The following is a 15,307-nucleotide window of genomic DNA, read 5'->3' as shown; positions in this document are numbered from 1 at the left end:
ACCATTCTGTTGCCCTATTTCTGGTTCTTATTGTCTTGTTCAGTTGTATTATGTGATATCAGGTTGGTTGGTTCGGGTTCAGAGAGGTTTTGGAAAGGAATGAGAAACTTAGTCTCTTTTGAGTAAGCTTAGGTTGGAAAAGTCAACCGAATGTTGACTTATATGAAAAAGGGCTTGGATGTGAATTTTGATGGTTCAGATAGCTTCGAGAGGTTATTTGGGACTTAGGAGTGTGATCGGAATATATTTTAGAGGTCCGGAGTAGATTTAGGCTTGAATTGGCGAAATTGGAATTTTGTCATTTTTCGGTTGATAGGTAAGATTTTGACATAGGGGCCGGAATGGAATTTCAGAAGTTAAAGTAGGTTTGTTGTGTCATTTGTGATGTGTGTGCAAAATTTCAGGTCATTCAGACGAGGTTTGATACACTTTTTGACTGAAAGTAGAATTTGGAAGTTTTTGGAATTCTTAGGCTTGAATCCGATGATGATTTGTTGTTTTGATGTTGTTTTGAGCATTCCGAGGGTTGGAACAAGTTTGAATGATGTTATGAGATATTTTGGCATATTTCTTTGAGGTCTCGAGGGCCTCGGGTGAGTTTCGGGTGGTTAAACGGATTAAATTCATGTTGGAGAAGGTGTAGATTTCTGTTGTTGGTGTTGCAGACATTTGGCCTTCGCGTTCGCGAGGGGGCTCTCGCGTTCGCGAAGGGATGTGGTGTGAGGAAGGAAGTTTGGCCTTCGCATTCGCGATGTTGTTCCCGCGTTCGCGAAGGGTTAGGTCCAGTGTTCATCGCGAACGCGATGAGTTTCCCGTGTTCGCATAGAGTAAATGGGAGCAGCTAGATCCAGGTTCATTTGTACTTCGCGTTCGTGAGCTAGAGGTCGCTTTCGCAATGGGTTGAGGAGCTGAAGCTTCGTGTTCATGTTCGCGAAGAAGGATTAAGCGGTCAACGGATTTTGTGCTTCGCGAACGCGAGACGTTGACCGCGTTTGTGAAGAAGGAATTTAAATCGCTGGGCAGAATGTTTAAAAGGCCATTTTCGCGATTGTTGGCCATAGTTCACCATTTGTGAGTCGGTTTTGTAGCTTTTTGAAGGAGATTGAAGAGGGAATTCAAGAGAACCTCTTTGAGGTAAGATTTATGTGCTTAATACTCGATTTTATTGTGATTTCTACCTAATTAAACATGAAATTTGGGGTATTTGAAGCCTAAAATTAGGGAGTTAGGGCTTGGAAATTGGAGACCATAATCTAGGGATTTGAGGGGTAATTTGTGGTCGGATTTTGTTATTCTTGGTATGTATAAACTCGTGAGAGTGTAAGGATTCTAGTTTTATAATTTTTATCAGAATCCGAGATGTGGGCCCAGGGGTCGGGTTTTGACTAATTTCGGGATTTTGATGTAATTTGATTATTTTCGAGTGAGATTTGTTCCCTTAGCATATTTTGATGGTTATATACTGATTTTGGTTAGATTCGGGGCATTTGGAGGCCCAATCGAGAGGAAAAGGCATCGCGGGCTAGAGTTTGACTTGACTTGGCTTAAGGTAAGTAATGTTTCCAAACTTGGTTCTAAAGGTTCGAAACCCCGAACTGTGTGTTCTATGATTACTATTGAGGTGACACAATGCCAAGTGACGGGCATGTGGGCATGCATCGTGAGAAATGCTGCATGGGTCATTCCAGAGCATCGCTTAGTGACTCTTTCTTGCTGATATCTGTGATATATTTATGCGATTAAGTCAATGAGCTGCAAATCATGCTAATTACCATGTGAAGGCTTCACGCCAATACTATTGAGACCCGAAAGGTCATTTCTTGCTGTCATGTCATTAGCTTCATTTATATTCTATACTCAGTCTTGTTCATGCATATTATATCATGCCTCAGTCTCGATTATTTCTAATTGACATATCATATCATTGTTCGCGCTTGTATCATGACATTTTTAGCACGTGTGAGTGAGACTGGAGAGTATAGATTGAGTGAGGCCGAGAGCCTGATATTGATTGACAATATGAGATCGGGCTGCACGCCGCAGTGAGATACTGATCATGCCTTCGCTGGCATTGATATAACGCTTGGGCTCAAAGAAGCCCCTCCGGAGCCTTTACACCCCCTAGTGAGCGCAGTTGATAATATTGAGGGATGGATCTTCCCTAGACATGGATCTTGTCCGAAGTATTAGTATGGAGATGGATCTTCTCCATGGGGATGGATTGGAATGTTTCCTCGGTATTAGGTGACTTATAGTCTATGATGTGTCTATATTCCGGGATGGATCTTTCCTGGGCCGAGTGGGTCGTATACAGTACCGAGTGGTTGAGCACTGTGAGCGGAAGTATTATACGTAACATTGAGCATGCTATTTGTGCATTAGTACTTAGAGTTTCCTGAGCTTTATACTCTGTATCGTACATACTGTGTTAAATTATACTGCCGAGAAACTACATGAATTGTAAGCATGTCTACTTTTCCGTACAATTAACTGTTGCAACATGTTGAGGTTTGGTTCGTCACTACTGTCAGTCCATAGTTTGGACTTGTTACTTACTGAGTTGGTGTATTCACGTTACCCCTTGCACCCCTGTGTGCAGATCCAGGTATCTCGGGGCACGGTAGCGGTTGTTGATCTTGCCAATTGGAGGCCTTCTGTGGAGATTGCGAGGTAGCTGCTTGGCGACAACAGTTTCGCCTTCTCCTTCCTTATCTTCCTTTAGTTTATTTGTTTGGATATTCTCAGACCGTGTTGGTCATGTTATTTCGAACAGTTGTAGTAGTTTTGGCTCATGACTTAGTGACACCCTAGGTCGGGATTATGTTTTCTTTCCGCTGGATTTGGATTTATACTTTTATCATATTAAATTTCTATTAAAATTATGATTTTCCTTAAGTATTTATTTGAAAAATGGAGTGTTTGGAAATAAGTGATTGGCCTAGTATCACGATAGGCGCCATCACAATATTAGATTTTGGATCGTGACATATACTAACACCTTATTTAATTAGCTAGACGTTTACCGAAATTAATTTTCTGCAAGAGATATTCGCACCGATGGTTTTTAGGGTTTACGACATGAAAATCCTCTAAACATTATTTATTTTATTTGAAATTTGACCAGCTTATACAAGGTTCGATTCTAACCAAATAGTTCCGTTTCTTCAGTTACCCCCGTCAAAAACATAAAAATAAAAAAGATATTTCGACCATTTCACCAAATATAAAACATAAGAGGCGCATGCATTGTGAGCCCACTAAGTTCAACTAAATTCAATATTTTTTGAACGAAATATGAAAAATCACTAAAATTTACTCTAATAATATAGATATTAAACTCGTTAGATTTTATCGGAGGCCTCTAGAAACATGTTTAAGTGATATTTACGTGCAAAGCGTAATTAGATAATTATCTCATAAAATCATGCAAAACAAAAGAGGGAAAGTAGCAGAAAAGTTGCAGAGGCCTAAAAAACGCTCCATAAAAAGCCTACCTAAAAATGTAAAGATTGGTAGGTAAGAGAGGGTGCAAAAATCCTTACTATTTCATATTGAAAATTTTGGAAAAGAATATCCACCTTTCGAAATTCTGAAGGTTTTGCTGGCATTTCTGTACTATTATGGGAAAAAAGGAATTAAAAAGATTGGCATTCTTTAGCCCAATTCATTGAACTGCTAAAAGATCACTTTAGAAAAAGATTTTGATGATGCTCATTCATTGGATGCATTGCGTGGTTGATTTTATAACAGGGATACAATCTGCAAAGAACAAGAACCCCATCTGGTATACCATTTAAAAAGTTAGTGCCCCATTCATTTGAACTTCAGTGTCCTATTTGAATACCAGAATTTTTAAATATCTTCCTGGCCTTTTAATTTATTCTTTCAGATTCATAATTAGGTTCTCTGTTGGCAGTTGCAGCTCAATTTTTTAATATTATATTTATTTTATAAATAAGTGTTGCAGATATATGAATGCCAAGATAATTACGCGATATCATACTATATTATACATATAAAATAAAGTTATCTCAAAATATGTACAATCTCTTGATCTAACGAAAAATAGAGCACAATAAAAAAAAATCTATATAAATGACACCTATTAGTTAGAACTAAGCTTAAATTATGTTAGTATCTTTATTTTAGGTCCAGTATTTTCTATGAGTCTTTTCTTCATGTCAAATATTTATAGACTAGTAGTGTAGAATAAAAAGAACTTTTAATGCTCTTAGTGTTACTTCTATTTTTATTTTATATAATATTTACTTGAAATGAGCTTAAATTCATCGATATGGACGATAAATGTTTATATAATCAATACCAATTTTCGGAACTTGAGATGTGATTGTTATTGTTCATTATAAGCATTTAAACTTACTCATAAATATAATTTTTTTATGTTTTTCTTATAAATGTATTAAGCTAGCAGTTCCTTGGTTTTCCTATTTCTTAAGTTTTTATTTACGAAGTCGTGTCGTCTATGAGACAATATCACAGTCACTTTTGGTCCAGTACTAAAATTTGAAAGTCAAAGAACATAAGTTTATCAGAGAAGCAACGCATGAATTTATAACTTGTATCTAATCTCATTTTTTGAGGTGTACATTTTTTGGTCCACAACTTTTTGGGCAAAGAAGATTTTGAAGTGTGCACAACACGTTAAAACCTAACATAGGAAAAACTAGGGAAAAGCATTATCGTAGCTTAATTAGCTATGATTTAGAAAAAGATTACATAAAGTTATGTTCCTCGGTAAGCTTGAAACGTGACGTAGTTTACAACAAAAATAAACCCATCGTAATCTCATAAGTGGAGTATGGAGAAGGTAATATGTATGCAGACCTTATCTCTATCTTGAGAAGACAAAAATATTGTTTTCGATAGACCCTATGCTCAAGGACGAAACATGATACAGTGATATACTCGAAATCAGTGTTACAAATTTGATTCTTCTCGTTTCCTAGCTATTGCATACTTAAATAGTTAGGTAAAATTGTCCCCATTAACTAGGTATAAAAATGATATTGCCTATTGTTGAATGTTGAGATCAACATAAATATATTTGAATTCTTTTCCTGGTCAAAGAATATTTGATGGTCTTCTAAATAACAAGATGGCAATGTAATTATGGGAAGACTGAAGATATACCAACTCGTAATTTGTGGAATATCCCAGTTTAGCCTCGTTTTCCACCTACCTTATTTTTAACTATTTGAGATGTGTTGTGAATATAATATGAAATGCTCGTACATGTATTATGCATTATTTAATTACATGGCAGTCTCCTTTGTCACTAGAGAAACTTACTTTCATTTACGGTCAAACCTCTATATAATAATTGTGTTATTCCTGAGTGATTGATAATTATATACTTATGTATTTCATATTTTGATCTTAGTTAGTTGTTATAAAAAAAATATTCAGAAAGTGATTTTTCATTTGGTTATGTTATCAAACATTTAATTTTAAAATCTAAAATGATATTCATATTCCATTAATTTTAATTTTTAAAAAGCTAATACAATATTTATAAAGTGAAATAGGTATAAAAAAAAAGGCAGAACACAAAAAGACGTCAACTTCATCTTTTACAATTTCTCATGTCCTAAGTTAACAAGAAATCATAGTTGCTAACCGCATAAAAAATCACAGCTTTTTCTAACTTTTTCTCTTCCTAAATTGGAAGTCCTCCCAAGTCCCAACCGCAAAAAGAGCTTAGTTTTCTAAAGAAAGTTATTTAAATTATTTACATGGAATAATTAAATTAAAAAGAAATTGGAAGAAGATGAAGGGGCAAAAGGGTAAATGGGAAAGAAAAGGAGAAAATAGAGATGACAACGAGTAGAAAAAAGAAAACAAAGCATATGTCTAATCAATCATTTTCAGGAGGTTGATGACTCGCTTGGGGTGCCCTCCGCTACAGCCTACGGTTGGGCCACTGCATGTAATCAATTTTTATTCCAATTTTTTTTTTTTTTTGATAAGTTCATTACTTCAAAAATTAATGTAACTAATTACGTACTTCGTTAAGTGAGGGATATTCCGCAATGGGAGCGGATTTGCTCCAGTGAAAATTGATCAGGTAATGTTCAATAGTGGACTTGATGGTTGCCATGTGTCCAGAAAAGATTAAAGGGATTAGATTCATTATTCTTTACTCATAATATTTATTTTTATTTTCATTTACCTTCTTTTTGTATAAATTAAAATTCGCCATTAAAGAATAATATTCTCATCAAATCATTGCCACTTATTTGTTTTTATTTTTATTTTACCCTATTTCAGTAATAATAAAAAATTGTGATCAAATAAAAATCAACTCTTTCAAAATTATTCCCGCTAGTTTAATTTATTTACCCTTTTATGTAAATGAAAACACTTAAGCAATAAATGATCTGTCAAATCGTTTCTGTTGGATTTTCTGTATTTGTTTTCTTAACCATTATTTTAATATAAAAGCTTTTCCGTCGGCTTATTTTATGTTTTATGCGACTCTGTAAAATCTGTTCTCGCTTGTTTGTTTCATTTTATTTATTTTATCTTTTTAAAATAGAAGCAAAATTAAAGATCTAGTCCTTCAAATGTTTTCTGGACACATGGCAACCATCAAGCCCACTATTGAAGATTACTGGAACAATTAACACCGGAGCTAAGAGGCAGAAAAGTAACATGGTGTAAGAGGCAGATTTAGGGGCAAAAGGGTTCACCAGAACGTTCTTAGTCGGAAAATTACACTAAATAATTCATTTTGTGCTTCTATATATTATATTATGAATCTCCTTGCTACAATCCAAAAGTATAGCTCCTTAGTCAAGAGGGTTCAAAATCTTTGTGAGGTTGTTGGTTTAATTTTAATTTTTAACTTTTTCTTTTTTGAATTCTATTAGTAAAAATCATGCTTCCACAACTGCATGGTGTATGACAGGTGCGAGAGACAAACAAATCCGTACTAGATGAATATGAAATTTGTTTTTGGAATATGTCAAAGTAGTTTTTTGAATGGGAAAGAGTCAAATATACCTCTCTATTTTGGTATATTTTTCACATATATCCTCCGTTATACTATCAGGACATATTCGCCCTTACCATTAACAAAGCTTTCTAAAAACACCCTCCATCCAACGGAAAACCACAAGATTAATAGAATAACCCATAACCCATTAAACCCTTCATATAAAATACGGAACCTATATTTCTGAGACGTCTTAATATGTTTTATTCATTTAGAGAGAGACCGAGAATTAATGATGGTGGCAGTAGGATTAGTAAGAACTTATATTTTTGGTTCGTAGTTGTTCATGATGGCATTAGGATGACATGTTATCACTTTCGGTTTTATTTTGTTTGTGGTTATAATATGACATCCCTTTGTCTAATGTAATGCACATCTGACAGTTGGCTCGTATGTTGGTAACAACTGATATATATTTTAACAACACTTGTGCTTGGATAATACATGAGGTTAGTATACTTACGTTGTTAAGTTACTTGCCAGCTTGTTGTACTTTCTTTCATTCTTGATGAATTTCTTAGATTGTATCTTTATATTAAACTAGTCAATTTGTCCGCGTTTCATGCGGCCATGAAAAATCGTATCAAATTTATCAACTAATCTTTTTTCTAATGTTCAAATTCAAATTAATTAGATTTCAAATAGAATTTACCTTATTATTTATACTCAATTCTATATCTTTCTTTAATTTTGCATCACATGACAAAATTGAAGCATACAACGACTCTGACAATTGTAAGTAAAGTTTCTTAGCCTAATCGTATGTGAATATTCAAATTGAAGCAAGCAATGACTCTGAAAAATATAAATTAAGTTATATTTTCAACGGGCTTAGCCTAACATATCATAAATCATATGTCAAAAATTATAGCATTGATGATCCCATACAATTCTGGAATCACAATCTTCAAACTGATAGAAATAATTTTCAATCAAAGTACATAAAATATACAAATAACATAATATTAAAACTTGAAAAGTTTTTCAATATTGTCGTAATATTATCAAATAGGAATCTAGGGGATTAAGAGTGTGTCAAGTCACCTTAACTATAACCAACTAATTTATATAATACACAGATAGATATAGAATACTAAATGAAATTTAGGAAAGTATTACTTTCAAAATATTGAACATAGATATTCAACACAATTTTTTACTTCTCCGTATGTTATAGTAAAACATTATATTTTTATGATATTATAATAGTTTCAAGAATACCAAATATTGAAAATCCTACACAAATGTTATTTTTATTTTTATGATATCTTCTTCGTTCTCTACTTCCTTTGTATTTAGAGAAATGTAAAACATCGATCTGTGTCTGCTAGTTGGCAGTCAAAAACTTGTGTTTGATATTTTTGTTTTTTGGTATATAATATTTGTGTATTTTTCTAATATTATATTAATTCAAATTTTCCGAGAAATCGTCACAAGGTATCTCTATGTGAAACATTTGAAGTCCCAAGAATATTGATACTCCATAATTTTCTTGGCCAATTTAACTTATAACATTAACAATAATACTTAATTTGCAGATAAGTTTAACAAAATCTTCTCATCAATTGTTTTCTGAATTTAGAAATTTAATGCCACATATAATAACAATATATCAACATTTCATACAGCTGAATAAAAGAAAAAAACAATTCTAAAATAGAACAATAGTAAATTTAAAAGTACATGACAACATTTTTGTAAAACCTAAAGCATATTCTAGGCTCTAGTTACTAAACGTGAAAATAGATTATTGTACCATGATAACTAAGAAAAGAAAGCAATAAATATTTCATTTGAAATGAAATACATGAGCACAATTGTGAATTTAAAAAGGATCTAACACAAAGTAATCTTGAGCAAGCAAATTGCTAAAGTCCACAACGTCAAAACGTAGCAGCTCACATTGTTGAGGAGAGGTGATTGCTGCATTAATATTTGGGGAGATAATAGAATTGGCCAAATATGAGGCTCCACAACTACCTTCTCATGTCCTGATCCTTACTCCACTACTTCATGACTGAGTCCCTCCCTCACGATAATGTTTCATGCGCCTCGCCGCAAATTATAGTAACCAATACTCCCCCAGTGCAACAATCACAAACACAAGCATATAGGGAGATACTTATATTCCTTTGTTTTAATTGCTTTTGCCGTTTCTGATTCTTCTAAATTATGAAAGCTAATTACTCCTTTACCATTAATTTGGAGTTATATAGAGGAGTGGAGATTTGTTTGGTCATGAAGAATTAAGAAGCCGTTTCTGATTGCTCATTATTTAATTCCTTAATACAAACTTTTGGGCTTTCTAATATAATTTGAGTTTGAAAGAAAAAAAATGAGAGAAAAGAAGCAAAAAAAGGAGAAAAAAGATAAATGTGATTCTTGGCCTAAGAGAGGTGCCAAGTCATCTTTTTCATTCCCACCTTTATATATATATATATATATATATATATATATATATATATATATATATATATATATATATATATTCTCCCTTGTCGGGATATTTTGGGTTGTTAGCTGTGGGCATTTACTAAGAGTTAGGAGTATCTCATCCCATAGCCGGAATCTAACTTTAGTTCTTAAGGCGTGATTTGGCGATAATTACTCGTGGCCCAAATGCTTAAAGCAGAATAAGAAAATCATGATGTATGAATACTCATCAATAAAGGTTGCTGGAGGAAGTAATATACCTCGCTAGTTGCCTTAAGACTTCAGAGTTGTCAACCTAATAAGATGCTATAAACATTGAAGTAATGATGGAAAGAAAATCATGGTAAATACTCAGTACAGTTCGACACGATGAAAAAAGACAAAGAGAGAAGCTAGAAAAAAAAAGAAATTGATAAAGGTAGAATATAATAAACATACAATAAGGCTATTAGAAGAGTTGGGACTCAATATAGAAATGGATATATGTTTGTTTGTGATTTTTTTGTCTTTCACTTCTTGAGTTCAACAAGTGACTACGACAGAGATGACTAATATGCAAGAAAGAAGATCTTATTATACCAATCATTAAATACTAATTAATAGTAGCTGAATATTCCTAATTTGTCGAGCTAAAATTGAGGAACAGAATATTCTAAAAAGATTTGGCGTAAATCAGATCAAATCATATTCTTCCAGATATTCCTATTTAGGTGCGCTACAATTATGGAAGTAAATATTCTTCCAGATATTTTCCACCATTGATAGTATTAAAAAGCTTGAAAGCTTTGAATTCAAATTTGGGTTTTCAAAAATCATTATTTGTTTGGATTGGGTGTTGTTGAAAATAATCGGGAATATGGTTTGGAGTTTATATCTCAATTTTGAGGGGTTTTGGTGAAGATTAGACTTGGTTTTGACTGAATTTCAAATTGAAACTCGAAGAAGAAGAAGAAGAAGAAGAAGAAGAAGAAGAAGAAGAAGAAGAAGAAGAAGAAGAAGAAGACATATTGCAGAAATTGTAAATAAATTGTAGATAAATTGTAAATTATTTGTATTCTGATTGTAGATGCTTTATTTTCTGTTTTCACAAATAAAAAACAGCTAAAACTCCTACAAATCTTCTGAAAAAACACAATTATGTCAAATATTACAATTATGCTACAATTGGATTAGAATTGAGATATAAAAATTCAATGTACCCAATTTGTAGATATTTTGTAGATAAATTGTAGATTATTTGTATTCTGATTGTTGATGCTTTGTTTTCTGTTTTCACAAATCAAAAACGACTAAAACTTCTACAAATCTTCTGCAAAAAACGCAATTACGTCGAAAATGCCAATTATGCTACAATCGAATGGGAATTGGGATATTAAAATTCAACGTACCCAGTTTGTAGATATTTTTTAGATAAATTGTAGATTATTTGTATTCTGATTGTAGATGCTTTGTTTTCTGTTTTTACAAATCAAAAACGACTAAAACTCCTACAAAATCTTCTGCAAAAATGCAATTATGTCGAAAATACTAATTAAGCTACAATTGAATGAGAATTGGGATATTAAAATTCAATGTACCCAGTTTGTAGATATTTTATAAATAAATTGTAGATTATTTGTATTCTGATTGTAGATGCTTTGTTTTCTGTTTTCACAAATCAAAAACGACTAAAACTTCTACAAATCTTCTGCAAAAAATAGTCTACAATTTATCTACAATTTTCCTACAATTTATCTACAATTGCTGCAATATGTCTTCTTCTTCTTCTTCGAGTTTCAATCTGAAATTCAGCCAAAACCAAGTTTAAATCTTCACCAAAACCCCTCAAATTTGAGATATAAACTCCAAAACATATTCCCAATTATTTACAACAACACCCAATCAAAACAAATAATGATTTTTGAAAACCCAAATTTGAATTCAAAGCTTCAAAGCTTTTTAATGGCTGTCAATGGTGGAATTGCTGCTCTCTTGTCTCTTTGAAGGTTTGTTCTTCTTTATTGAGAAAGATTGAAGCTGAAGGTAAATGTGTGTATGAACTTTGAAGATTTGACTTCAATTTGATGAACTTTGTTGTTTTCATTGATGAACTTCAACTGGAGTAAAATGGGGAACCAACTTTGTTGAAGAGTTTCTTCAATTTTCTGTGAATTTAGAGGGAGAATTTGGTTTCAGAAGATGGAAACTGGTAAAAAGAACGTGAGTATGGGTAAAACGTGGGTGGGACTGAGGGGTTAGGAGAGAGAAACGTGCAGATTCCTTTAATTAAGGAGTAAAAAATGTACAATTAATTATACCCTTAATTAATTATGATATAGAATTGGTAATTTGGTATACTAAGTGTAATTAAGTCAAACCTTAAACATTGAGGATAATAAAGTTTCATATGTGGCATAGGAATGTAAAAATTCCATTTTTAAAAGGTTTGACTAACGGATAAATATGGCCCGATAGTATAACGGAGAGTATATATGAATATATACTAAAGTAGAGAGATAAATTTGGCCCTTTTCCCTTGTTGGAAAGATAATTAAATAAAAAAAGTACCTAGTCTCTAAAACAAAAGTAATTCTACCAAAAGAAAACTAAGACAACATGTGAAAAACAAATCTAAAACAATAAAAACAAAGTCAAGTTGTTTTTCTAATGCAAACGACACCAAATTTCAATTATTTTAGAATGTTTAGGACAAAAGTATATCATATATACTATTCTATAACGTGATGGAGTAGTTGGAGAGGAAACATACTTATATCAATTGTTTTGATGCTTTGTTCTTCTACCCGTTTTGGGCACTAGAGGTGTTCTTGTTTTGGTGAGACCACCTAGAGCAATTAACATTTGCCACACTGATGACCAACAAAGGAAAGTATTCTGTTTTTAATGCAGACAGATTCTAGATAATTACCATACTGAATGAGATGTTACACAAAAGAAGCATTATCCCTTTTGGTTTTTATGCGAAATTATTCTCTTTAATTTCTCACTACTATAGGTCCAAGTTTGAACCAGGGGCGAATCCAGGATTTGAAGGTTGCGGATGCACTTTTTGATTCAACCAATATCTGCCTTGTATATAGGCAGTGGCGGAGCTACACCTCCAAGGGGTGTCAACGGACACCCCTTCATTGAAAAAATACATTGTTTAAGTAGGTAAAAATTATTGTGTATTCATACTATGTATCGTATCCCCTTAACTTTTTTGTATATTTACTTCTTTAAATTTTGACACCCCTTACTAAAATCATGGCTCCGCTACCGTATATAGGATGCTCATTATTAATATATCACTATTTTCTAAAAACATATACCTATATACATTGAATTTTTGCCGAACTTTACGGTGCCGGTGATCCTCTAGGTCTGCCTCTGTCATGAACTACATGAAATAGTCTAAATATGCACTCTATTGATAGTCGGGGTCAAATCTATCTTTATTGTTACAAATATGAGCTAAATTTGTTCTTGTTAATTAAAAATTAATTTTTTTTAATAATAATGATATCCGGGCCAGCTTGTCAACTACTAAGACTAATATCCGTGATAACTGTATTGTTCAAGAGCTAATTTAGATCTTTTGGCATTTATTATGGAGTATAAAGTGTTGTTTATATTATCCTAAACATGTCTCGAGTCTTAGACTAAGTCAATGATATATTCTTATGATCAGACATTTTTTCGTTTGTTTTGTTTCTGTTGGCTTGACGGTTTTTGAACTTTTTTTTTTTGGCCTCTCGACCCTTTCGGTAGGGGTAAGGTTTGCGTACACTCTACTCTCCCCAGAGCCCAGTAGTGAAATTTTACTGGGCGGAAAAGAAAGAAAGGTCTTGGATTTTTTAAAAGTAGGTTTAATAGTCTAAAGAGTAAACCTGAAGTGGAAAGACTCTTGTACATGATGAAATGTGTCTAAAGCAGAATTAATAGGTTAAGTTGAAAGAGCGAAATCCAGAACCATAGAACAGGTTGAGACCCAAAAAGAAAAAAAGATTTGAGTCCAAAGATAAGAGTGAAAAGAAGTGAGAATGGACTTTTCGAGTGAGAAAACGAGCATACTAAAAGTTTTAACTCCTGTGTAAAAGAAACTGAACATGTAATTCAAAACATTAAGGCATCAAGTGTATTAGTTTAGAATCTTATACCACAAAGGGTCGTAATAGGATGGATAAGCCTCCACCCTTAATTAAAAGTTTTAGATTTGAGCTATGACAATAGAGAAAATCATGATAAAGAAAGTATTTTTATTTTTAATGGGCCTTACATCCACAAATTTGAATTAGACGAGGCTTTAACACAGATACCGAATAACGAATGGGAAACCAACAAAAAAAAAGTCTCGAATTCTTATATTAAAAGTATCTAATTCTTATACTATTACTTTAAAGATCTCACTCATCCCATATAATAGGAAGTTGTACATCTTCCAATTTTGAAGAGAAGCAAAACCGCAACAATTGAGCAACTTTGTTGGCTATACAGCCCAATTAGCCTGCAGCATAGGTGTAGGTTACGATTGCAGGTAGTGTTACATCAGGCCCACCCTCTATTGGGCCATGCTTTGGACTCTGGATATCAACAAGGGATTGTTACATAAATAGCTAGCCAAATTCATGATTTACTTTTTTTAGCCGATATATATGATTTATATAGTCATCATTCATATTTATACACATATTATGCATGAGTTATATATATATTATATATATCCGTTGGCTATTTTTAGTTTAACAAATTAGTTGGGCGGTTATTTAGGTTAATTCTTCTATCTAGTGGTACCTAGTAGTATAGAGGCTCACTGCGATTTTGGCCCAGTTAGCCCAAATACTTCCTAAACCAAAGTAGGGGCATCTGCATCTATACCCGCTTTTTGGGTCACGTTTTAACTTGTGTTCACTTTGCAAAAAAAATTGCAAACGTACCCACTTTTTCGCGTAACTTCAGCATACGGGACTGAAGTAGCAAAAGCAATCACGCAAAACTTTAGCATTCTAGTAGACAGGCCTGAAGTAGCAAGTGTGCTGAACTAAGTGTGCTGAAGTTTTTGTTTGTAATTGCCGAACTTAAGCATAGTAGTTGAAGTTTTGTTCTATATTTGCTGAAATTTTTGTTTGTAATTGCATAAATAAGCTGAAGTTTTTTTGTCCTGGATTCATTAGTTTTGTCATTAAGCTTTTTCAAAAACTTCGGCAGAAGATGCTGAAGTTATTTAGTTCATTTATAAAAACTTCAGCACTAAATAAGCTGAAGTTTTTTTTTCTTAGATAAGCTTTTTCAAAAACTTCAGCAGCAAATGCTGAAGTTATTTAGTTCATTGTAAAAACTTCAGCACTAAAAGCTGGAGTTTTTTTGTCTTGAATTCATTAGTTTTGTCATACAGTTTTTCAAAAATTTCAGCAGAAAATGCTGAAGTTATTTAGTTCATTTGTAAAAATTTCAGCACTATATAAGCTGAAGTTTTTGAAAAAGCTTTCTAACATACTAGATAAATAATCAAATTGCCAACAGTATCTAAATCATAAATTTTGGAAACAATAAACATGAAAAGAACAGAATTATTATTGTCTACTAACTTACGTACGTGGAAATATTCACAAATTATTGTCTACTAACTTACGTAATTATTTATAATTTATTTTTAAATAATTTGATAAACATATTTATGGCAATCATCCCATGAACTGAAGTTTCATAGCAGCACCAACAACAACAGAAGAAAGAAGAAGAAGAAAACGAATGAGGAGAAGGAGGAGGAGAAAGGGGGCTGAAGTTGCTTAAAAAGTGAGTACAAGTTAAAACTTTTTTAAAAAATGGATATAAGTTAAATAGGGGCGACCAAATAGGGGTCCCGTACAATTTTTACAC

This window comes from Nicotiana tabacum, chromosome 20 (genome assembly GCF_000715075.1).
Source record: "Nicotiana tabacum cultivar K326 chromosome 20, ASM71507v2, whole genome shotgun sequence".
Classification (NCBI taxonomy): Eukaryota; Viridiplantae; Streptophyta; class Magnoliopsida; order Solanales; family Solanaceae; genus Nicotiana; species Nicotiana tabacum.
The sequence above is the reverse complement of the archived record's forward strand: the minus strand, read 5'-3'. Positions refer to the sequence as shown.